Source organism: Cervus elaphus, chromosome 19 (assembly GCF_910594005.1).
Source record: "Cervus elaphus chromosome 19, mCerEla1.1, whole genome shotgun sequence".
Classification (NCBI taxonomy): domain Eukaryota; kingdom Metazoa; phylum Chordata; class Mammalia; order Artiodactyla; family Cervidae; genus Cervus; species Cervus elaphus.
In genome coordinates this window covers 25242122-25269334 of record NC_057833.1, presented here as the reverse complement: position 1 = coordinate 25269334, position 27213 = coordinate 25242122, and the positions used below count along the sequence as shown (strand labels likewise).

At 40.8% G+C, this 27213-nt stretch overlaps 1 protein-coding gene and 1 long non-coding RNA gene across 2 annotated transcripts in view; one reads left to right on the top strand and one right to left on the bottom strand.

The window, feature by feature from the left end:
• Positions 1-18023: 18023 nt before the first annotated feature.
• LOC122675937 lies at positions 18024-18787 on the bottom strand. The gene is made up of 2 exons (XR_006335372.1): positions 18600-18787; positions 18024-18164 (listed from the first exon to the last, which is right to left on the bottom strand). It is a non-coding gene; the product is annotated as an uncharacterized LOC122675937 (long non-coding RNA).
• A 120-nt stretch (positions 18788-18907) lies between these two features.
• The window catches only part of TNFSF10 (TNF superfamily member 10), a 45944-nt gene continuing 37638 nt past the window's right edge, over positions 18908-27213 (top strand). The window contains exon 1 of the mRNA XM_043875141.1: positions 18908-19031. The gene's annotated coding sequence lies outside the window, so the exon portion shown is untranslated. The remainder of the gene's footprint in view (positions 19032-27213) is intronic.

Sequence of the window (27213 nt, the reverse complement as noted above, 5' to 3'; positions counted from 1 at the left end):
TTCAAATAGCTTTATAAAATGGAAAATTAAAATATTAAGTGGGTAAAGCAAAATATATGATATACATATTATACATATATTGTATGTATGTAAATATTTCCCTTAGTTGTTAATGTCTTATCACAATTTTGTTACTACAGACTTAAATGAACAGGAAAAAATCTTGAAGGAAATATATCAAAGAAACAAAAACAAAAGACCTATGGCAAGTGCAATTACTGATTATTGCTTTCTTTTACATTTTTGCCCATTCTAATCCCTTAGAAATATATATATATACTAAATTTTATTAAATAAAAGTTGTAAAAGAAAAAGACAAGAAATGAAAGAAGGGAAGTGTGGGAGGGAGGGAAGGATGGAAGGACAGATTTCCATCTGATGGAGGAAGGAAGGAAATATTGATTTCAGAGTGGTTTGGAAGTAAGTAAATATCTTTTTAAATTTTGTTTATTTTTGACTATGCTGGGTCTTCATCACTGCAAGGGATTTCCTCGAGTTGTGGCAAGTGGGGGCTGCTCTCTGATCGTGTTGCACAGCCTTTTTATTACAGTAACTCCTCTTGCTGTGGAGCATGGGCTCTAGGGCATGCAGTCTTCAGTAGCTGCGGGACATGAGCTCAGTAGTTGCGGACCCTGGGCTCTAGGGCACAGGCCCAATAGTTGTGGCACGTGGGTTTAGTTGCTTCAAGGCATGTGGGATCTTCCCAGACCAGGGATTGAACATGTGTCTCCTGCTTTGGCAGACAGATTCTTTACCACTGAGTCACCAGGGAAACTCTATATCTTTTTTTAAAAAATTATATTCTGGAAAAGAGGAAAACATGAAAATTTTGTTTGAACTGCTAAATGTGGCAATATAGATAAGAGTATTTCTCCTTTTCAAACCATTTCGTGGCATGAAGAGGAAAGGTGCACGAATTTAAATGAAATGGAGAGCCAGTAGGTGGACTTTGGTCCCTGGAGTTTATAAACAAAAGATGATGGGGGCAAATATGGTGTCAGTGTTTGCTTGTAACTTCAATAACAAGATATCAGCTATCTTGAAATAGTCAAATCTCTTCCCTTTTATGAGGTTCTTCCCTAGCTGGCCAGGTTATATGAATTCCTGTCACATGGATTCATTTGCTTACACTATCTTGGCTTGGTAATTCTCTTTCTAAAGGTCTTTATGTGTCTGTTATCTAGCACTGCCTACCTTTCCAGTTTTCACTGATGCTAACAAAAGAATGGATTTGTCATGATTCTTGCAAAACCAGAAACTGATTCTAGATAACTTAGTAAGAAAAGGAAATCATTGAAAGAGTCTTGGGTTGCTGACAGCACTGGAGAGAAGGCCAAACAGCCAGATCCCAGCAAAATCAAGGGAGGAAAGCACAGCCAAGACCTTTTCATAGGAACTGCCTCTTAGGACAGAAAAGAAGCATCTTTTTCTTAGATGTAGAAAAACATTCTACTTCTGCTTTATTGACTATGTCAAAGCCATTGACTGTGTGGGTTGCAACAAACTGGAAAATTCTTAAAGAGATGGGAATACCAGACCACCTTACCTGCCTTCTGAGAAATCTGTATGCAGGTCAAGAAGCAACAGTTAAAACTGGACATGGAACAACAGACTGGTTCCAAATCAGAAAAGGAGTATATCAAGGCTATATATTGTCACCCTGCTTATTTACTTATATGCAGAGAACATCATGTGAAATGCTGGGCTGGAGGAAGCACAAGCTGAAATCAAAATTTCTGGGAGAAATATCAATAACCTCAGGTATGCAGATGACATGACCCTTATGGCAGAAAGTGAAGAGTCACTAAAGAGCCTCTTGATGAAAGTGAAAGAGGAGAGTTAAAAAGTTGGCTTAAAGCTCAACATTCAGAAAACTAAGATCATGGCATCCAGTCCCATCACTCCATGGCAAATAGATGGGGAAACAATGGAAATAGTGACAGACTTTATTTCTTTGGGCTCCAAAATCACTGCAGATGGTGACTGCAGCCATGAAATTAAAAGACACTTGCTCCTTGGAAGAAAAGATATGACCCACCTAGCCAGCATATTAAAAGCAGAGACATTACTTTGCCAACAAAGGTCCATCTAGTCAAAGCTATGGTTTTTCCAGTAGTCATGTATGGATGTAAGAGTTGGACTATAAAGAAAGCTGAGAACCAAAGAATTGATGCTTTTGAACTGTGGTGTTGGAGAAGACTCTTGAGAGTCCCTTGGACTGCAAGGAGATCCAACTGGTCCATCCTAATGGAGATCAGTCCTGACTATTGATTGAAAGGACTGGTGTTGAAGCTGAAGCTCCAATACTTTGGCCACCTGATGCAAAAAACTGACTAATTTGAAAAGACTCTGATGCTGGGAAAGATTGAAGGCGGGAGGATAACGGGGTTGACAAGAGGATGAGATGATTGGGTGGCATCACTGACTCCATGGACACAAGTTTGAGTAAGTTCTGGGAGTTGGTGATGGACAGAGAAGCCTGGCATGCTGCAGTCCATGGGGTAACAGAGTCAGACACAACTGAGCAACTGAACTGACTGAACTGCCTCTTAGGACATCATTTGTATTGTTGTTGCCAATGCTGCTGGCCGACTCTGATCTCAGCTTTCTGTGCTGCAGGACTCTTCCACCTCCAGGCCCTGGAATCTAGACTTTGTAGCTGTAGCTGCAGTAACTGAGAGCTTTCTGAGTCTACTTTGAGAGTCAAGAATTGGTAGAGGCATCTGCTTGGACAGTCCAGCTGCTGGGGCTAGGGGAAGTGTCATGTCTATTTCCCCTGGCTTCTGTAGCAGCTGTTGAAGCCTGACCTCTTACTGTTGTTGATACTCTCCATTAGTGTCCCACAAAAAGCATCCATCAGAGAAGAAGCACTGAACAAACAAGTGGACAGGATAACTCAGAAAGCAAATGTCAGCCAGCAACTGTCTCAACTGCCCCAACTGTGCAATGGGCTCATGATAGCAGAGAGGGAGTTACACATGTATCCAACTGCACAGACTCTTTCATCAAATGCATGACTCCTGAATATCCACCCTGTTGGTATAGAGATGAATGTAGAGCCCCTGACCTGAAACCATTCCTTGAAGGGGCTCACCAGTCACTTGGTGGCAGGTGGATTACATTTTTGCTTTTGATATTTCAATCAGCACCACCACTCAAAGCCTAATCTACCAACATGGGATCCCATATAATATTACCTCAGCCCAAAGGATCCTCTTTATAGTATAGTGAGTGAGTTGGCAGGAAAATGGCAATGGGACCCACTGACCCTGCCACATAACGTTCCATCTGGAAGATGCTGACCACTAAGAGTGCTAGGATGGCGTTTTGAAGCTGAGACACCAGCTTGGAGGTTACTGCCACACAGACACACAGACACACACACACACGCACACACAATGATGAGGCACTAAACTTCAAGGTACAAATATACCCTAAACCAATGGCCAGCATGTCATGCTGAACTCAGTAAGTAGAATACATGAGCCTGGGAAACAAGATGTAGAAATCAGAAGAGCCCCACTTGACATCATTTCCAAACTCATTTGGGAAATTTATAATTGCTATTCCTGTAGCATTAGTCTCTGTGGGTCTGAATATACTGGTTTCCCAATGGTCAATTACACTATTCACATAGTAAAAGTACTGCTGAGTTTGAAGCTTCAGCTGCACCCTGGTCATTTTAGGGTGCTTGCACAAATGGAGCAACAGCCACAAAAAGAGCACACCAATAAGAGTAACTGATGGATATTCCCTAAGATGCAGAGCTTATGCTACATAATGGGGATATATTCGGTTCTCGTGTGTTCCACTGGGGCATATATTAGCACTCTGTGCTGAATTTTAGCTGTATATGGGCACGGGCAGCAACCACAGACTGTTTTGGCCACAGTCACCAGTGGCTCAGATCACCCCAGAGATGATGGTCTGGGACACTTAACCAGACTAGCCTAAGTAGTAGTAGACAAGGATGGCAACTAATATGAGTGGGGGAGGAAGATAATTGAGCATCACTTGCTGTCCCAGGACCAACTGCAATAGTGGACACTGTAGTTCATCCCATCAAATCTTTTTGTAAATTTTCCCAGAAATTGTGATCAATGAGGACCCTAAAGAATCTATACCTAGACAGAGTGAAATTAATATAAGGAGCAAGTGGATTTGACCAGGACATAAAGAGGACAGAGTGGGTGCTCTTGATGTCTCAGATCTCCGTTAGGGAGCTGGTGACCCAGTCACCATCCCTCTGTCTTATTGGCTGTTCAGTCTCCAAAGAATAGCCAATAGGAGCTGCCTCAAGAAGCTATGCCCTCCCATCTCTCCTCCCCATAGGAGCAATGTGAAACCAATCATTGACTGACACACAGTACAAAAAGACAGTCCCCATGTCTTGATGGGCTTCCCTGGTGGCTCAGACGGTAAAGAATCTCCCTGCAATGCAGGAGACCTGGGTTCGATCCCTGGGTTGGGAAGATCCCCTGGAGAAGGGAGTAGCAACCCTCTCTGGTATTCTTGCCTGGAGAACCCCATGGACAGAGGAGCCTGGCGGGCTACAGTCCATGGGGTCACAAACAATCAGACACGACTGAGTGACTAACACTTTCACGTGTCCTGCTATGGGATAAATGCTGTGGTGAAATTCATGCTCCAGAGCATCTCTTGGGATCAGCTCAAAGCTAAGCCTGTGCTGAGGCTTCATCCTTGCCTAACTTCCTCCCTTGTTCTGTCCTGCATGCTCAGGGAACCCTTTCCCTCTCCTGAGAGCACTCTCTTATCATATCTCTTACATAAGAACCCCCATCTCAAGTTCCACTTCCAGGGTGACCCCAAACAGTCACCATTCACATTACTTTAAAAGACTTTGTAATTAATTACATTTTAATTCAGTTTAGTTCAGTTGCTCAGTCGTGTCCAGCTCTTTGTAACCCCATGAACCGCAGTACACCAGGCCTCCCTGTCCATCACCAACTCCCGGAGTTTACTCAAACTCATGTCCATTGAGTCAGTGATGCCATCCAACCATCTCATCCTTTGTCATCCCCTTCTCCTCCTGCCCTCAATCCTTCCCAGCATCAGGGTCTTTTCAAATGAGTCAGCTCTTCGCATCAGGTGGACAAAGTATTGGAGTTTCAGTGAACACCCAGGACTGATCTCCATTAGGATGGACTAGTTGGATCTCCTTGCAGTCCAAGGGACTCTCAAGAGTCTTCTCCAACACCACAGTTCAAAAGCATCAATTCTTTGGTGCTCAGCTTTCTTCACAGTCCAACTCTCACATCCATACATGACCACTGAAAAAACCATAGCCTTGACTAGACGGATCTTTGTTGACAAAGTAATGTCTCTGCTTTTTATTTTTTTTTTATTTTTTTTGTCTCTGCTTTTTAATATGTTGTCTAGGTTGGTCATAACTTTCCTTCCAAGGACAAGCGTCTTTTAATTTCATGGCTGCAGTCACCATCTGCAGTGATTTTGGAGCCCCCAAAAAGAAAGTCAGCCACTGTTTCCCCATCTATTTGACATGAAGTGATGGGACCCAATGCCATGATCTTAGTTTTCTGGATGTTGAGCTTTAAGCCAACTTTTTCACTCTCCTCTTTCACTTTCATCAAGAGGCTCTTTAGTTCTTCTTCACTTTCTGCCACAAGGGTGGTGTCATCTGCATATCTGAGGTTATTGATATTTCTCCTGGCAATCTTGATTCCAGCTTGTGCTTTTTCCAGCCTAGCATTTCTCATGATGTACTCTGCATATAAGTTAAATAAGTAGGGTGACAATATACAGGCTTGACGTACTCCTTTTCGTATTTGGAACCAGTCTGTTGTTCCATGTCCAGTTTTAACTGTTGCTTCCTGACCTGCAAACAGGCTTCTCAAGAGGCAGAGGAAACAGAGATCAAATTGCCAACATTTTAATTAGTGGCATTTTAATTGTGCTTCTATAAAAAGATACTTGTCACCCATTAAAACTGGTATATTTGCATCATTTTTTTTCTCCAGTTTTAAAATTTCTCTAGGGTATGCTTTGTGGAAAACATTTCTCAGAATGATTTGACACTCAAGAAAGAAAAAAAATTGGTGAAATATTTTGTGTTAAGTGGCAGATTTGTGTTCAATTCCTAATTTAGCCACGAATCATTAGTTAGGATCATCACTTAACTTTTCTGATCCCAGGTTTCTTACATATACAATTTATTAGCACATGACTCATAGATACATTGAAAGAATTAAATGATAGAATTCATAAAAGGCACTTAGCACAGTGTCAGGAAAAAGTCAATCAGGACAAGTAAATAAATAAAAGTAAATGCCTTGGGTTACAGGGGCAAAAGAGGACTGTTTACTATTATTAAGCAACAGAAACCTTTCTCTTTTTAAGTACAACCCAGAGAAACTCCATGAGTTGCATTTTACAAAATACTGATTCAGTAAAATTGAACCATACTTACTCATCACAAAGTGGAGAGTAATATCTGAAGAATTTGAACTGGATAAACAATTAAGCAAGATAACTTTGAACAAATATCCCTATTGACAATCCAGAGATCTCTGCATTTAAAAAAAGAATTATTATTTTAATTCTAGGAAAATTAGCATCTGCCTTGCTAGTGTTTTCCAAATCAACATCAATTTTGTACCTTGGCCACATAATATTCTGACAAAAATACTCTTAACTTTTGCTTACTTAATGACATGTTATGTGTTGATGTGAAAAACTGCAGTCCTCCTGCATCTCAGGTCTGGGTGACCCTACCTTTACAGTATCCCCTGAACTCCTGAGAGGAATCCCAGGGGACATGGAGGCCAGAGTAAGAGGCTCCACTCAGGTAGGAGAGTCTGGCTCAAGATACAACATCAGGAAAAGCAGTTATCCAAAGCCCAAGACAGCCAGGTGAAGGTTCTTGTACTTTGTTTAATAGAGAAAGGAGACTTCAGACAGAATATTTTTTATAGAATTAAGACAATAAAACATTTAGAAGAACAATGAGTAATTTTTAGATAAGTAGATTCAATAGATATTGTATTTATTTCTTAGGGCTGCTATAAATAAAACATCCCAGACTGGGTGGTGTAAATAACAGGAATTTATATTTCTATATAAATTTGTTTTCTCATAGCTTTGAAGGCCAAACATCTAAGATATGAGCAGACTTAGTTTCTCCTGAGGCCTCTCTCTGTGGCTTGCAGATGGCCGCCTTCTCACTGTGTCTTCCTATGGCCTTTTCTCTGTGCGTGCCCGTCCCTGGGGTTTATTCTTTTTCCTATGAGGACATCAGACATATTAGATTAGTGCTCCATTCTTATAACCTTCATTAATTACCTCCGTAAAGCTTCCATTTCTATTTCTAAGGTACTGGAGATTAGGTTTCAACATATCACTTTGGAAGGAACACAAGTAGGCCCATAACAGATATTAATGTAGATCAAACATATTTTTTGATGTACTGCCAAAAATTCTATCTCCTGAAAAATATTTATTAACCTTGAACTCAGACTATAAATATTTACTTCTGTGGTGTATGAAATACATGATTTCCCTCTCTGCACTGCTAGGAAAATGCTATCGCTATCTGCATTTGAAATAATTGTTTTAATATCATTTAGGAGAGAGTGCATTTCCTGTCTCACACAGGCTTCCCCCAAAAGCTATATGGATCAGATTTATTTATTTCTATGTGGAGGAAGGGGGCTTCCCTGATGGCTCAGTGGTAAAGAACCCACTTTCCAAAGCAGGAGATGTGGGTTCGATCCCTGGGTCAGGAATATCCCCTAGAGAAGTAAATGACAACCCACTCTGGTGTTCTTGCCAAGGAAATGGCAAGGACAGAGGAACCTGGAGGTTTTCCATGGGGAGGGGGGAATCGTTGGATATGACTTAGTGACTAAACAACACTACAGTGTGGAGAAAGAGCCGATCTGGAGTCTAAGAATCAGAATTCTAGTCATGGTTTTACCTCTATCTAGTTGGATAATCTAAGGAAAATTACCCTGCCTCTTTAGGGCAAGGCAAAGTCACCCTGCAGCATTCACTTGGGAAGGAGGCTCCCTTTCAGCATTTTTTACTTAGGTTCAAAATATTTCAAAGATTTTTGGTGCATTACTATTTTCATGCAGTTCCTTTGTCATCATACCTAACATTTGGATGGCATACAAAGCAGCAAAGCGGATTACTATGGCAAGAGTCCAGGCTCCTTCCTAAACAAACAACTTAAATGAGACTCTGATTTCAACAGAGAGAAAAAGAGAACACAAAGGTTTTGTTTTTTTTTTAATTGGCAGGGATGTGGTGGGTTATTTTTCTGTTTCCTGTTTCTTTAAAGAAGAGACTATCTCTTCCAAGTTTTTCTTTTCTTTCCCTAGACAAATCACTCTGCAGGTTATCTGCCTTTGTGTGTGTGAGGTTTTTTGTTGGTGGTGGTGGTGGTGGTTTGGGTTTTTTGTCTTAAAAATGAACATTTATTTCTCACAGTTCTGGACGCTGGGAAGTCCAAGATGAAGGTTTTGGCTGACTTGGTGTCTGGTGAGGGTATTCTTGGTTTGCAGACAGACACCCTCTTGCTGTGTCCTCACATAGTACAGAGAAAGGTCATCTTTCTCAACACTGTGTTTCAGATGTACAACAAAGTGATTCAGTTATACATATATATTTTTTTTCCTGATTCTTTTTCACTATACATTATTATAAGATACTGAATAGAGTTCCCTGTGCTATGCAGTAAAACCTCCTGTTTATCTATTTTGTACAGAGTTGTGTGTTTGTTAACCTCATATTCCTAATTTATCCCTCCCTACCTCTTTCCCCTTTGGTAAACACACGTTTGTTTCCTATGGCTGTGAGTCTGTTTTGTGTATTCACATGTAAAATAGTTTAGATTTCACATATAAGTGGGCTTCCCTTGTGGCTCAGCTGGTAAAGAATCCACCTGCAATGCGGGAGAGCTGGGTTCGATCCCTTGGGTGGGAAGATCCCCTGGAGAAGGGAAAGGCTACCTGCTCCAGTATTTTGGCCTGGAGAATTCCATGGACTGTATAGTCCATGGGGTAGCAGAGAGTTGGACACGACTGAGCAACTTTCACCTTCACATGTAAGTGCTATCATACAATATTTATATGATCCACTACATACAATATTTGTCTTTCTCTAACTTCATATGATAATCTCTAGGTCCATTCATATTGCTGAAATGGCATTATTTCATTCCTTTTTATGGCTTAGTAATATTCTATTATATATATGTACTGCACCTTATTTATACATTCTTCCATTGACAGACCCTTGGGTTGCTTCCATGTCTTCCATGTCTTATGTGCTGCAATGAACAGTGGGGTGCATGTATCTTTTCAAGTTAGATTGTTATCTTTTCTGGTTATATGCTAAGGAATGAGATTGCTGAATCATATGGTAACTCTTTTTAGTTTAAGAAAACTCTATACTGTTCTCTATGGTGGCTACACAAATTTAGTTTCCCACCAACAGTGTAGGGGTGTACCCATTTCTCCACACCCTCTCCAGGATTTGTTATTTGTGTACCTTTTAATGATGGTCATTCTGACCAGTGTGAGATGGCATTTCATTATAGCTTTGATTTGCATTTATCTAATAATTAGTGATGTTCAGTATCTTTTCATGTGCCTGTGGCCATCTTTATGTCATCTTTGGAGAAATGCCTATTTAGGTCTTCCATCCATATTTTGATTGGGTCATTTGTTTTTTTGATATTGGACTGAATAAGCTGTTTGCATATTTTTGAGATTAATTGTTTGTCAGTTGCTTTGTTTGCAAATGTTTACTCCCATTCTGTAGGTTTTCTTTTCATTTTGTTTAAGGTTTCATTTGCTCTTCATTTAAAATTTTTCTTGTATTTTGAGGGAGGTCTGGGGCTTCCCATGTGGCGTTAGTGGTAAAGAAATCACCTGTCAATGCAGGAGATACAAGAGACACAGGTTCGTTCCCTAGGTTGAGAAAATCCCCTGGAGCAGGAAGTGGTTACCCACTCTGGTATTCTTGCCTGAAAAATTCCACTGACAGAGGAGCCTGGTGTATTATGGTCCATAGGACCTCAAAGAGTCAGACACAACTGAGCATAAAGTTCTGCTATAAACACCCATCTTAAAACTGCTTTTGCTGCATTTTTTATGGTGGTATTTTCAATGTCGTTTGTCTCAAGGTATCTTCTGATTTCCGCATTGACCCATTAGTATTTTAGTAGCATGTTGTTTAGTCTCCATGTAATCTTTTCTTTTCTCATTTTTCTTTCTGTGATGGATTTCTAGTTGCATACTCTTGTGATCTCTTCCTGGAATCCCTATTATGTATAGATTGGCATGTTTTTTAAAAAATGGAGTCATAGTTGGCATACAATACTATATAAGTTTCAGGAGGTTATCTGTGTTTTGACAGCCTTCTGATGGGCAGGGTATAGAGACAGCTGTTGTATGGCAATTCATCAAATATGAGGGCCTAAAGGGGGCATTTTTTCAAATAATGGACAGAAACACCAACACCTGAAATAATGAAAATTTGTTGACCAAATCCAAATATAGTCAAAGGTAGCACTGTGTCATTGCCATGTCTCCCCAGCTAAAGTATGTGTTATTCCCCATCAGACAGTGATGCATGGTTCTTTGCATTTCCTCTAAACCCCAGGCAACTGCTGGGCACATGCAATACTCTATAAATACTTGTATATCACAATGCCATTATTCTAAAACGGTGGTAGAGGCTAAGAGCATTAAAATCCTCAAGAAAAGGACAGGCATTAATTTAATAACCACAGAACCATGTAAAATTGTTTTAAAAGATTAATGTAGTTTGGCAATAATTGGTATATCCAGTGGTATCATGAAGAAAAGCAACCATGTTATTATACAGCATACTGTGATATAGAATATAATACACCTTTTGGATCTAAAGAGAACCACAGGGATGATCTAGTACTAACTCCTAATTCTGAAGTTAAGAAAACCAAAGAAAAGACAAGAATATCCAAGACTATCTTGAAGAAGGTGAGAGGGCATTCTATCAAAGATAATGTGGCATTCCCATGGCAATAAACAAATAGATCAATGAACAAAACTGGGAACTCGAAAGACTTATGCATATAAAGATGCTCAGTATGTGACAGAGTTAGTATTTGAGATAGATAGGAAAAGTGTGGATTTATCAATAAAAGATTCTGAGACAGTTGGCTATCCATATAGAAGGAACTGAGACATCCTACCACACACCATACCAAGAAATAATAATGTGTGTACTTAGTTGCTCAGTTGTGTCTGACTTTTTGCAACCCCATGGACTGTAGCCCACCAGACTCCTCTGTCCATGGGGATTCTCCAGGCAAGAATACTGAGATGGGTTGCCATGCCATTCTCCAGGGGATCTTCCCAACCCAGGGATCAATCCTAGGTCTCCGACATTGCAGGTGGATTTATTACTGTCTGAACCACCAGGGAAGCCCCAAAATAATAATAATAATAAATCCCAGGTGATTGAAAGCATAAATATCAAGACCTAAGTAAATGGCATTTCATACCATACTAACAATTTGGAGATGGAGAGGGTTTCTTAAATAAGACATAAAACACAAGCCATAATGGAATAGATTAATAAATTTGACTATATAAAAGTTAGGACTATCTGCTTGTCAAAATGCATCATTTAGAGAGTGCAAAGAAAATACAGAAAAATACCAGGTATCTACTACATATACAAACAGCAAAAGACATGAATCCCAAATATATGAAGATGTTTCATGAGCCATTAAGAATAAAATAATCCCATAGAAAGAGAATGTTAAAAAATAAAATTGAACAGTCACTGCACAGAAGATGGATCTATAAATGAATAATAACATATCAAGAGATATTGAGTGTTATTGTAAGGAAATGCCTTTTATGTCACAACAGCTTCCCATGATACATCAAACAGACTGATAAAAAAGACTCATACAATGTCAAGTATTGGTGAACTTTCAGGAAGTCTTTTGCCGAAGATGGAATTACCAATTGGTACTAGCATTTGGAAACTTTCCCTGTTAAAGTGACATGAACATAACCTATAATACAGTACAGATAAATGGGCATGTGCATCAGAGCACGTGTGTATAAGAATGTTCATGGCAGCACTCTCAAAAACAACCCCAAAGCCTTTTAACAATTAAGTGGATAAATCATCGAATTTTTACATAATGGAATATTTTAAAGTGGTGAGAATTTTATCAAATTGCAGCTTCATAGATCACTACGAATGAACCTTAAACATAAGATTGAATTTAAAAAAAAAACTCACAGAAGAACATTTAATATGTGATTCCATGTACATAGAATTCAGGGCATCCCTGGTGGCTCAGCTGGTAAAGAATCCGCCTGCAATGCAGGAGACCCTGGTTCGATCCCTGGGTTGGGAAGATCCCCTGGGGAAGGGATAGGCTACCCTCTTCAGTATCTGGCCTGGAGAATTCCATGGACTGTATAGTCCATAGGGTTGCAGAGACTTTCTCTTTCTACATAGAAATCAGGCAGTAAAACTACATATTTTTTAAAGCAAGAAACTAAGTATCACATAAGTCAAGATAGCTATTTTCTCTGGGAGCAGTGAGAGCACACGGACTATCCAAGTTACTGGACAAGGCAATAGACCTTTATAGAAAAATGTTTAATACCCAGGAGACTTGTTTATATGAGGAATAACCTCCCACATCTTTCTACAGACAATGGGAGAAGAGACAAACTTCTGGGAAAGCAACTAAGACCAGGAATCCATCCAGTTGTTTAAAACTGCTGATCAAATCTGAACTGACAAACACTTTTTTTTTTTTATTAGTTGGAGGCTAATTACTTCACAACATTTCAGTGGGTTTTGTCATATATTGATATGAATCAGCCATAGATTTACACGTATTCCCCATCCCGATCCCCCCTCCCACCTCCCTCTCCACCCGATTCCTCTGGGTCTTCCCAGTGCACCAGGCCCGAGCACTTGTCTCATGCATCCCACCTGGGCTGGTGATCTGTCCATAGATAGTATACATGCTGTTCTTTTGAAACATCCCACCCTCACCTTCTCCCACAGGGTTCAAAAGTCTGTTCTGTACTTCTGTGTCTCTTTTTCTGTTTTGCATATAGGGTTATCGTTACCATCTTTCTAAATTCCATATATATGTGTTAGTATGCTGTAATGTTCTTTATCTTTCTGGCTCACTTCACTCTGTATAATGGGCTCCAGTTTCATCCATCTCATTAGGACTGATTCAAATGAATTCTTTTTAACGGCTGAGTAATATTCCATGGTGTATATGTACCACAGCTTCCTTATCCATTCATCTGCTGATGGGCATCTAGGTTGCTTCCATGTCCTGGCTATTATAAACAGTGCTGCGATGAACCAAGAGTAGAATAATGGAGGTAGAAGATAGGATAAGTGAGACAAACACTTTTTTAATAGAAATCATTTTGATGTTAAAATACATTGAATGGAATCATAGACTAAAGATATTCTGGGGAGAAAGTCAAATGAGAAAAATTACTATTACCAAGTTGCTCTTTTTCCTAACACCCTTCCACAATGTTGCTGTCCCTAATCACTGAGGTCTAAGCCGACATCGTCTTCGTTCATTCCTTTCCTTTATCTTCCTTCATTTTGTAGGTGGTTAACATACAAGATTATATTCAGTAAGTTTGGAAATTATTTTAATCCCACCAATAACCCTTGTCTTTGATCAGTGGAAAAACAAGCTGATTAGATCAGTTATAAATACACTTTCCAACAAAAACAAATATGTGTCCCATTGCTTGTTTAGCAGGAATTTTTTTGTTTCATAAAACATGTAGTTTTGTAACATCCAATTTTTCAAAGTTTTACTGAGAAATAATTGACACACATCACCGCATAAATTTAAGGCATACAGCGTGATGGTTTAATTTACATATACTATAAAATGATTACTATAATATGTTCTGTTAACATAGACCTTGTCATATAGATACAAAAAAAAGATAGGGTTAAAAAAAAAGGAGCAAAAATTTTTCCCTGTAATGAGTGAGAACTCTTAGGATTCACTCTTTTAACTACTTTCTTATATGTCATACAGCAGAGTTAGCTCTAGTCATCAAGTTACACATTTCACCCCTAGTACTTATTTATAACTGCAAGTTTGTGTTTTCTAACCACCTTCTCCCAATTCCCTCTCTCTATATCCTCCTCTTCTGGTAACCACAAATCTCATCTCATTCTCTATGAGCTTTTTTTTTTTTTTAAGATTCCATGTATAAGTGAGATCATACAGTACTTTTCTTTCTATATATGACAATCAGTTTTAATTAAAATAGAAATTTACTAAAGTAGACTAAACATAATGTGGATAAAATATAGACATTTTATGTTGTGTTTAAAAGAAATGACATTTATGTGTTCATAAGTGAAACAAAATACAGTAATATCTGGTGTGTTTTACTCCTCAATACAATTTGTATAGAACATGATTTTCTTCCACTGAATATGTAGGGTAAGCATGACCATTTCTGTCTGCACCAAGGTGGGAATATTAAATAATCTCCTCTGAACTGAGAAGGGACTTTGAGACTGAAAAATGAACAGGCCACTCCATAAGTGCAATTTTGGAGTTTATTATGAGTAACTTAGGTGCAGGCAGGATGGAGCAGAAGACGATCCAGAGGTATTCACAGCTGCGTTCCATGTCTTTGAAAGAGATACAAGGGTATTCCAAGAGGCTGAAACTAAAGATAGACTCTGACTACCAATGAGAGTCAGAAGCACCCCCACCTCCGGCAGGGTGTCTCATAACCATTAATCATCTGCATCAGCTAAAGGTATTTTTCCAGATTTCATATCAGATGAAAGCAAGGGTAGACGTTGATAGGTCACATCTCCAGCTTGGGAGCTTCCCTGCAACTAGTCTAAAGCTCAGGCATGAGAAGAAAAAGGGAGAGGTAGGACTTTGGGTCTCATGTGGGGCTAACAATATGAGGTTGTCACCCATACATATCCCAGGACCTGAAAAAGTGAAGTGAAAGTGAAAGTTACTCCGTCATGTCTGACTCATTGCGACCCCATGGACTGTATAGTTCATGGAATTCTCTAGGCCAGAATCCTGGAGTGGGTAGCCATTCCCTTCTCCAGGGGATCTTCCCAATCCAGGGATCAAACCCAGGTCTCGCGCATTGTGGGCAGAGTCTTTACCAGCTGAACCACAAGGAAAGCCCAAGAATACTGGAGTGGGTAGCGTATCCCTTCTCCAAGGGATCTTCCTGACCCAAGAGTCGAACCAAGGTGTCCTGCATTGCAGGCAGATTCTTTACCAACTGAGCTATCAGGGAAGCCCCAGGGAGCTGAAAGGTCTATTTTAACCTATTTCTAGTCTTGTTCCAAAACACCTGATGTTTGTCAAAGATGTTTATCAATTACACCTCAGAGGAAACTTGACAGTCAACTGCCCTGAATGGATCCAACATAACTGCAACAGCAATTCCTGTGCAGAGAAAAACCGGGTGTCTCCTCAAAGCCCCTTTGCTTCATTATCATGCTGAGAAATCTGATCAAAGTGCTTGTACTTTTCTAGGCACATTGAGTGCCTTATGCAAGGGAGCCTGAGGGACCGTGATGCCCTAGCTACTCATGGAAACCTCTGCCCTTTCCCTCAGCTTCTGATGATGCACCTGCCTTTCACCACTTAGAATCTGCACCCCCACCCCCACCCCCGCTTTCCTCCCTTTGGGGAGAAGATAGCTATAGAGCATGAGCTTTCCCTTCTCCATCCTTGATCAGTGAATAAAGTTTCTGCTCTGCATTGCTGAACCCGGTCTCATGTAACTGGTGGGAGCTACAGCAGGCAAGGGAAGAGCCCAGCTGGGGTCTTCTTGATCCAGGAGGATCAGGGACAGAGTCAGTGTGATTCAGTCCCACACAGTCACTGCAGACAGTGCATTCCTCAGTGATGGTACAGTCTTGATATTATCAAAAGAAATGTTTATTTCCCCCCATCTTTAGAGCTATTTTACTACTATTCCTAGAAACTGATTTTACAATCACTGGGTTGCTTTCACTGAGAGATTAACCACAACCCACCCTGTAAAGGACTCAGTCACACCTTATCATTTTGTTTACCCCAATTTTGCTGCAAAGGCTCCTGCTACTGTGACAAATAAGACTGCTAATGGCTGGAGTCACATTATGACTTTCCTGGGCCCCAGGTGCTTCTGCTTTCCCAGGCTCCTTATTTTATATTAAAGAACATGGTTTATGACCATATTAGTAAAAAGACAAATTGTAACCCAAGTGGATTCATTATTATTATATTCATATTTTTCCTTCCAATTCTAAAAGAAATTAAAACATTTTCCCAGGAGCTTCAAAGTTGTGTGGTCCTTGGGTACTATGCCTGCTGTGGCTGGTAGCTAAGCCAGCCCTGCTAAAAGCCCTGAGTCCTTGTAAGTACCAGGCATTGTGTTAACTCAGTTACATGCTTTGTCTTACTTAACCTCCACACAACTCACATGACATAAATATTAGCGTTATTCCCACTTCATAGATTAGAAAACTACAACCTAAAGAAGTCCAAGAAGGTACTTCCCCAGTGGCACAGTGGATTATTATCCTCCTGCCAATGCAGGGGACATGGTTTTGATCCCCGGTCTGAGAGGATTTCACATACCAGGGGGCAACTAAGCCCATGTGCCACAGCTACTGAAGCCTGCATGCCTAGAGCCTGTGCTCTACAACAAGAGAGAAGTCACTGCAGTGAGAAACCTGAGTGCCGCAGCAAAGAGTCGGTTCAGTTCAGGTCAGCCGCTCAGTCGTGTCTGACTCTTTGCGACCCCATGAATCGCAGCACGCCAGGCCTCCCTGCCCATCACCAACTCCCAGAGTTTACTCAAACTCATGTCCATCGAGTCGGTGATGCCATCCAGCCATCTCATCCTCTGTTGTCCCCTTCTCCTCCTGCCCCCAATCCCTCCCAGCATCAGGGTCTTTTCCAATGAGTCAACTCTTCACATCAGGTGGCCAAAGTACTGGAGTTTCAGCTTCTCATCAGTCCTTCCAATGAACATCCAGGACTGATCTCCTTTAGGATGGACTGGTTGGATCTCCTTGCAGTCCAAGGGCCTCTCAAGAGTCTTCTCCAACACCACAGTTCAAAAGCATCAATTCTTCGGCACTCAGCTTTCTTCACAGTCCAACTCTCACATCCATATATGACCACTGGAGAAACTATAGCCTTGACTAGACGGACCTTTGTTGGCAAAGTAACATCTCTACTTATTAATATGCTGTCTAGGTTGGTCATAACTTTCCTTCCAAGGAGTAAGCGTCTTTTAATTTCATGGCTACAATCACCATCTGCAGTGATTTTGGAGCCCCCACTTATTGCAACTAGAGGAAGCCAGCACAAAGCAATGAAGACCGAGTGCTGCCAAAAATAAATAATACATTTTTTTTAAAAAATCCTAGAGGGGGAGGGAGGTGGGAGGTGGGTTCAGGATGGGGAACACATGTAAATCCATGGCTGATTCATGTCAATGTATGGCAAAAACCACTACAATATTGTAAAGTAATTAGCCTCCAACTAATAAAAATAATTGGGAAAAAAAAAAGTCCTAGAGGAAGTAACCACAGGGCCCTGAATCAGACCCAAAATCTCCTGTTTACAAAACCCATGGTCTTTATCACTACACCAGATGACCGCCCAGGATCTGAAATTTCAATAGTTTACTAACTCAGGGAGTGACCTGGTTAGATCAACAGTGAGGCACCAAACAAGCTGTTTACTTCACTTCTGAGATCAAACTCTATGCCAACTTCTTTACCAGCTATAAAACCCTGCATTAACCAAACACAGACTGACTGCCAGTGATGCAGATATTGGATACAATTCATGTGCCATCAGCCTGGCTTTTCAGACAGCAGAAATCTTCCCTGAGAGACAAAGTTGCTGCATTTTATAATAATCTTAGAACTGTTAGTATCTAACAAATAAATATTCCTCAGATATTCTAAATTAATTTCACTTTGGAAAACAAAGACACTTTTAATGTGCAGTCATGGGATTCCAGGCATCCCTCTTCCCATCCCCTCATGGAGGTCTTCACATCATTGCTTGCTGAGTGATTCTTGGTCAAGAAGAGGAACTGGTCCCTGTGCAGAGCTACCTGGTGGGAGAAGTCAGAGAGGAGTCCGTGAAAAAGAGAGGAAAAGAAACCTCCTGGGAAACAATAAATTGGCTGCCATAATCCAAAAGAAATAAGACTGTGATCTTCTTCACTCAAGGGGCCAGCAAAACAACAGCCCTAGTCTCCATGGGTATGTCTGACAAACTGATTAACCTTGCTCCCCAACTGGACATAGTGACCTCCATTAGTTAGATAATGGAGGTGCAAACAGATCAAGCATCTTTATTTCCTGGCCAATTACACAGCCCTATTTTCCTCTGTGTTCAGTAGAAGTGACCTAAAAGCCTTTGAGGCACAGTCAACAGGTGTCTGGATATAACCATCTAAAATTTATTCTTCTCGTACATTTTGCTGTGGAGAAAATATCCTTCAGCTCAAAGACTACCATTTTACAGACAGGCAAAGGTTGTTTACCCAGACTCTTGAATGCAGAGAGGAAGATTATTTTCTCATTGTTGTTTGTAGTAGAATTTCCTCTTTTAGACGATACCAGATGTAGTGGTGGGACCGGATGCCCTGACCTTGGTTTTTTGAAAATTGAGTTCCAAGCCAGCTTTTTCACTCTCCTCTTTCACCTTCATCAAGAGGTTCTTTAGTTCCTCTGTGTTTTCTGATATAAGTGTACCGTCATCTGCATATCTGAGATTATTGATACTCCTCCCAGCAATCTTGATTCCAGCTTGAACCTCATCCAGCCTGGCATTTCACATGATGTACTCTGCACAGAAGTTAAATAAACAGAGTAACAATATGATGTACTCCTTCCTCAATTTGAACCAGTCTGTTGTTCTATGTCCAGTTCTAACTGTTGCTTCTTGACCTGCATACAGGTTTCTCAGGAGGCAGGTAAGGAGGTCTGGTATTTCCATCTCTTTTAAGAATTTTCCATAGCTTGTTGTGATCCCATAGTTAAAGGATTTAGCATAGTCAATAAAGCAGAAGTAGATGTTTTTCTGGAACTTGCTTGCTTTTTTGATGATCCAACAGATGTTGGCAATTTGATCTCTGCTTACTCTGCCTTTTCTAAATCCAGCGTGTACATCTGGAAGTTCTTGGTTTATGTATTGTTGAAGCCTAGCTTGAAGGATTTTGAGCATTGCCTTGCTAGCATGTGAAATGAGTGCAGTTGTGTAGTAGTTTGAACATTCTTTAGCATTGCCTTTCTTAAACATTTATTTAGTGCCACCTTAATGCTGAGATCAATACCAAAAGTCTCAGCCCTCAAGCAATCTCGCAACCTGTCTGGCAGGTATTCGAGGCTTGACTCTGCCTTCCCATGATAGAACAGAAAAGGGGCAGGAACTAATGTACTGAAAAGTCACACTAGCCCCAAACCTCCTTTCCTACACTTACATGCTTGTCATCAACTTAAAAAAAACTTCCTGGCCTTAGATTCTCCACCAGCTTTTCCTGGGACACTGCCCAGCTGTGGTATCTGGGACCTGGTGTAGGCTGAACTGTCACATGGGATGTGTTATGGAAATTTCCCACCCTCTTCAGCACTGTTCCCTCTCCCTGACTGAACTTTCAAGCTTGCACTCCAGGGCCAGGGCTGCCAACGAGGCACACCTCCTCCAGGAAGCCCTCTCAGCATCCACACACGCCCACTCCCTTGCTGCACCAGTGCCACAGCCTGGGGCTTCTGCCAGTCCTTTTGTCTCTTTCTCTCTCTCTCTCTTTTCATCCCTTCATAAGAACAGGTACTGCTTACTGAGTGCTAAAACTCATAGCATTGGAAACCAAAGACACTAGAATGGGTCTTTTACTATATAGGAGACAATCTTGTGAGGGAATCCAACCTATGATGAGTTTCAAATGCAATAAAGTGTCACAGATTTCTTGAAAACTAAGAGACAAAGAATGAAGCAAGGATTATACAGGTATGGGTAGAAGGATAGAAAACTGTTCCCACAGCAGTATGGAGGTTCTTAAAAAAAAAAAGAAAATAGAACGACCATATGATCCTGCAATCCTAATACTGAGCACACCTCTGGAGAAAAACATGGTCTGAAAGGATACAAGCACCTCAGTGTTCATTGCAGCACTATTTACAATAGGCAAGACATAGAAGCAACCTAAATGTCCATCGACAGAGGAATGGATAAAGATGTGGTGTGTATATATATATGTGTGTGCGGTGTATATATGTGTATATATATATATATACACACCACGTCTTTATCCATTTATTTTTCCAGTTCTCAACACACACACACACACACACACACACACACACACACACACACATGCAGAATGGCATATTACCCAGCCATTAAAAAGAATGAAATAATACCGTTTGCAGTGACATAGATAGACCTAGAGATTTTACTGAGGGACTTAAGTCCGACAGAGAAAGATAAATATCATATGATATTGCTTATATGGGAAATCTAAAAAAAAAAAAATAGAAATGAACTTATTTACAAAACAGACTCACAGACTTTAGGGAACAAAATTATGGTTGGTGGGGGAGGGATAGTTCGGGACTTTGGGATTGACATGTATACACTGCTGTATATAAAATAGATAACCAACAAGGACTTACTGTATAGCACAGGGGACTCTACTCAATTTTAGGTAAAAATCTAAATCTAAAGAATGTAAAAAAGAGCAGATACATGTATATGTATACCTGAATCACTTTTCTGGACACCTGAAACTAACACAACATTGTCAATCACCTGTAGTCCGATAGAAAATAAAGAGTTAAAAACCGTTCCCCCAGGAGTTTACACTTGTATTGCCTTCTGCCTCCTCCCATCAAGTAAACTTCCTGGTCATTTATCACAGAGTCGGGCACGACTGAAGTGACTTAGCAGTGGGGTTAAACTTACTGAACCTGTCAGTGTTCTGAGCTGCAGGGCTAAAGGCAGAAAGCCTGGAAGAAGGGGAGGGAACCACTCATATATCTCATTTGCGTCCTTGGGCCTACCCTGAATGCCACACAGCTGCTAGAACTAAAGCTTTCCAGAAGAGAAATTTCCATCAGGAAAGATAACAGACCTGCCCAGAGTACACACAGCTCCTTCTGAAAGGCATGACCAAACACGCTGAGACATGGAGTGTTTCCTGCGTATCAGTAGGCAAAGGATGTCACAGTTAGCAGCAGCTGCAGCCACCATAGATGGTAAGGCTTCGAGCCCTGAGGAAGCTCCAGTTGTGAAAACACAGGATACTTGCCTCTTATAGCTGAGGCGCATACCAAAGGAATGATTTCAATGAGCCTAGACTCTTGTGTCTTCCCATACATAGAAAAGTACTAAATTCCTTAACTTGGGATATCTGGTTTTCTTTAATTAACAATCATCTTTTGATGTTCTGACTACCTGCCCTTTGTTGTAAAACTTCTATACAACCTGGCTCCCCGCCCCCCTGCCCCCTTCTCGGAGCAGTTTTCTCTGGGTTATTTGAGATGCCGTGTCCCAGGCTTGATGATGATGAAAGTCACGCAGTCGTGTCTGACTCTTTGCGACCTCATGGACTATACAGTCTATGGAATTATCCAGGCTAGAATACTGGAGTGGGTAGCCTTTCCCTTCTCCCGGGGATCTTCCCAACCCAGAGACTGAACTCAGGTCTCCCACATTGCAGGTGGATTCTTTACCAGACAAGCCACAAGGGATGCCCTTCTCAGACTTGAAGTCCTAAAAATTCCCACTCACTCGGTAAAATGTAACTCTCAACTTTTAGGCTGTAAATACATTTTATGTCCATAATGTCTAAACAGTCTTACAGGACTACTTACCTTCTTTTACCCTCCAAGCTCACTCTGCTCACTGCATGACAGGTCAATGAATCCAAGACAAGGTGTTGAGGCAAGGAATATTTATTCTTAATATTAACTTTATTCGAAGAGCCAGCAGATCAAGAAGGCATCTTCCCTGGGTCTTGATGCTAGGTTATTTTATGGATCACAGAAAGGGGAGGTGAGGAAAGAAAGTAGAAAGGCCATTTAATCTTGCAATATCTCCTAGAATGACAAGCCTCAGGCAGGGGGTTGTGTTAGTCTCTTCCTTCTTATAGTCATTCACAGCGGGCAGGGTCGGATTATCTCCCTGTGAGCTAAACTAAGGCACTTTAGTTTAAAGGTCAGGCAGGGGGGCAGGATTCTCTGAGGCAGGCCATTGTGTATGATTATAATAACAAAAGCAGCAAAAAACAAGGGTCAAAGTCAAAGAAACAGATCCAGCATGGAGTCAAAATTGACTCTTGCTTGTTACAGGAGTCTATGGCTCTTCTGCTCTGAAATGGGGAAAGAAGACAGCTGTAGCCTGGGGAGTTAGGGGCATGGCAGGGTTCAAACTTCCCACAGGAGTGACAGCATGGCATCCAGGCTGGGGTCTGTACCTTGTGTGGGTGGGGAAGGTGAAGCATAGAACTACTTCCAACAGGTCCTGAAAGTTTCACTTTCACATTGTTTCTGCTTTTATCCTATAGGAGGTATTCCCTGGTAGCTCAGTTGGTAAAGAATCTGCCTGCAGTGCAGGAGACCTAGGTTCGATCCCTGGATCAGGAAGATCCCCTGGAGAAGGAAACGGCAACCCACTCCAGTATTCTTGCCTGGAAAATCCCATGGACAGAGGAACCTGGCAGAACAGTCTGTGGGGTTGCAAAAGTCAGACATGACTTAGCGACTAAACCACATACCAAACCACTGCTTTTATCTCTTTAAACATACATTACTGTTTAACAAGAACCAAGTTTCTTTAAAATTAGTGTGAAGGGCTACTGTACATAAAATAGAAAACCAACTAGGTCCCGACTGTATAGCAGAGGAAAAGAATCTTAAAAAATATATATGTAAATATATACATTTATAAATATATATACTAACATATATATATAGGGCTTCCCTAGTGGCTCAGAGGTTAAAGCGTCTGCCTGCAATGCAGGAGACCTGAGTTTGATCCCTGGGTTGGGAAGATCCCCTGGAGAAGGAAATGGCAACCCACTCCAGTATTCTTGCCTGGAGAATCCCATGGACGGAGGAGCCTGGTGAGTTACAGTCCATGGGGTTGCAAAGGGTTGGACACGACTGAGCAACCTCACATCATCATCATCATCAACATATATATATATACACATATACATATATATATATAGTCATTGTTGTTGTTCAGTTGCTCAGTCATGTCTGACTCTTTGTGACCCCATGGACTGCAGCACGCCAGGCTTCCCTGTCCAGTCATCATCTCCCGGAGCTTGCTCAAACTCATGTCCGTTGAGTCAGTGATGCCTTCCAATCATCTCATTCTCTGTTTTCCCCTTCTCCTCCTGCCTCAATCTTTCCCAGGGTCTTTCCCAATGAGTTGGCTCTTCTCATCAGGTGGCCAAAGTATTGGAGCTTCAGCTTCAGCATCAGTCCTTCCAATGAATAATGAATATTCAGAATTGCTTTCCTTTAGGATTGACTGGTTTGATCTCCTTGCAGTCCAAGGGACTCTCAAGAGTCTTCAACACCATAGTTCAAAAGCATAAATTTTTTGCTGCCCAGCCTTCTTTATGGTCCAACCCTCACATCCATACATGACTACTGACTACAGACTAGCTTTGACTATATGGACCTTTGTTGGCAAAGTGATATCTCTGCTTTTTAATATGCTGTCTAGGTTGGTCATAGCTTTTCTTTCAAGGAGCAAGCATCAGTTATACATACAAGTATGAATAACTGAATCATTTTGTTGTAAACCTTAAACTAACAACATTATAAATCAATTGTTCAATAAACAGAAAATATATATATTAAAAAATTAGTATGCAGAACCCACACACCTTTCCAGAGCCCCTTATGGATACATATTACCTTTTAGTGTCTCATGGGGACATTCCCGTGTGGTCCTTCCATGTGCTACACAGTCTGCTTATCCATTATCCACGTGGCTGTTCCTCTGTGTTCCACTAATGTCTGCTGTGAACAATTCCATGTGCCTCTTCAGTGTCCAGTTGGACAGGTGTTTTCCTTTTGTCTCATCCAATTTTTGTAGCCATCCATTATCCCGTGTGGATGTTCCCATGATCCTTCTCGTGTTTCATGTGGACGTATGAATACTCCTTCAGTAATGCAGGGTCCACTAGTGGACCCCAGCATGAAAGCTGCAGGTCCTGGAGGGTTACAGAGCAGCAAGGGGTCCTTGGGTGCATATACATACAGGCGAAAATTTGTGAATGGTTAAAAATGGCTCCTTTCTTGTAAAAAACTTTTTATTTTGTGTTGGGGTATGACTGATTAACAATGTTGTGATAGTTGTAGGCGAACAGTGAAAGGACTCAGTCATATGTGTACATGTATCCATTCTCCCCCAGACTCCCCTCACCCCAGGCTGCTCCATAACATTGAGCAAAGTTTCATGTGCCATACAGTAGGACCTTGTCGGTTATCCATTTTAAATAAAGCAGTGTGTACATTTTGATCCCAAATTCCCTAACTATCCCTTCCCCACATACTTCTCTCAGCAACCATAATGTCATTCTTTAAGTTTGCGACTTGTTTTATAAATAAGTTTATGTGTATCATTTCTTTTTAGATTCCACCTATAAGGGATGTCACATGATATTTGTCCTTCTCTGTCTGACTTACTTCACTCAGTATGCCAATCTCTAGGTCTATCCATGTTGCTCCAAATAGTATTATTTCATTCTTTTTATTGGTTGAGTAGTAGTTCATTATATGCGTACTACATCTTCTTTATCCATTCCTCTGTCAATGGACATTGAGTTTGCTTCCATGTGTTGACTATTGTAAAAAGTGCTGGAATGAATTTTTGGGTGCATCAGATCATCTTTTTCTCCAGATATATGCCCAGGAGTGTGATTACAGGGTCATATTGTAGCTCTATTTTTAGTTTTTTAAGGAACCTCCATACTGTTCTCCATAGTGGCTGTACCAATTTACATTCACTAATGTACATTCACTAATTTACATTCACTACACATGTACCAACAATGTAGGAGGCTTCCCTTCTCTCCACACCCTCTCTAGCATTTATTGTTTGTGGATTTTGTTGATGATAGCTATTAAAAATGACTCATCTTATTTAAAAAGCTTCTGCCTCAGAGCTACCTAGTAAATCTGTGTTTTGTTTTTTTTTTAAGTGGATTCCTAGAATTCATTCTAAACCTACTGAATCTGAATTACTAGAAATGAACCCAGGAATTTTCATTTTAAACATGTTCTCTGGTGCTATGGTCTGCATGTTTGTATGCCTCCCAAATGCATATGTTGAAGGCTAGTACCTAATGCCATGGTACGAGGAGGTGGGCCTTTGGGAGGCCATTAGGCGGAGTCCTCATGAATAGAATTAGCATTTTTATAAAAGAGGCTCAAATGAGCTCTTTCCCAAAGAGGGAGTCACTTAGAGAGCCCCCTGTTCGGGCAATACTCAGCAGTCATGGAGGTGGGGTCAGCCCCATGGCCCCAGACAGGTAGAGCCACCAGGTCTGCAACAGGAGCTTCGGGCACACCCCCGGGCACAGAGCCCACAGGGGCAGGACCACCCACAGCCATGAGGCCAGGGCCACCCAGAGCCTTGGCAGTCCAAGCTCTGCCCCAGTGCAGCCAGAAAGTACTGGATTTCAATTGGTGTCTTAAAAAGGATGCTTTTAATGTGTAGTTTGAGTTGAGAACCACTAGTTGGCCCTCCTGTCTTCTATTATCTCTCCTCTCTATGAAACATCTTTTGCTTCCTCACAAAATTCTGATCTTGTTCATTTATCTATCCTTATTCTGCATGCTCCATGCAGTTCCCTTCCTCAGAGGAAACTAATCCCACCCTTGACTGCAGGAATTATTTCTCATTGTTAATTAATGTTTATTGTTATAAGAACAATTTCAGACTCTTCCCTAACTGAAGAATTTCAGTTCTTCCCTAAGAAGAACATGTGGCCAAAATAATAAGCAACACGCACCCACAAAGGTCAACATAAAAAGATGTTAAACATCATTAGTCATTAGGGAAATGCAAAAGAAAACCATAACGGGACACTACTTCACATCCACTTGAGCAGCTAGAATTGTAAAAATTGTTGATATCAAATGTAGGTGAGGATATGAAGTGACTGAAACTCTCGTATATTGCTTATTAGAGTGAGAAATGCCTCAACTAATTTGGAAAGCTGCTGGCTGTTTCTTAAAAACTTAAACACATATGCTGTGACTAAAAATTATATTCTTAAGAACTTATCCAAGGAAAAGCTTTTGTGCAAAAAGGCTTATCTGAAAACATGCAAGGAAATCACTCCTGGGTGTTCATTGGAAGGACTGATGTTGAAGCGGAAACTCCAATATTTTGGTCACCTGATGCGGAGAGCTGACTCATTTGAAAAGACCCTGATGCTGGGAAAGATTGAGGGCAGGAGGAGAAGAGGACGACAGAGGATGAGATGGTTAGATGGCATCACCGACTCAATGGACATGAGTTTGGGTAAACTCCGGGAGTTGGTGATGGACAGGGAGGCCTGGCATGCTGCGGTTCATGGGATCGCAAAGAGTCAGACATGACTGAGTGACTGAACTGAACTGAAAACATGAAGAGCACCTTTGTTCATAATTACCCAAAACTGAAAACAGTCCTAATGACCAACTGCAAGAGAAAGGATAAGCAAATTATGGAAGACTACTCATCAACAAATAGGAACTACTAATATAGAAAAAACAGGATAAATCTTAAAAACATTATATTAAGCAAAAAAAAAGCAAGAAAGAAATTTCCTTGGGTGAATGGGTGGAATTTAACTGGAAAGCTGTAGAAAGGCACTTTCTGGAGCAATGAAAATATTCCATTGTTTTGAGTAGAGTTTACACAGATGTATGCAAGTCTTTCAAAACTTACCTAACTGAACATCTAGATCTGTGCATTTAATGCTAATTACACCATACACACAAATGCACACACACATAACACATTCTGTTCCTTTTGCTGTCTAAAACAAGCCAGACAAAATGCATACTGTATGATTCAATTTATATTAAATTCTAAGCTGACTATTAATGTGTGGTGATAGAATTCAGAAATATCTGCTATGGGGGTGG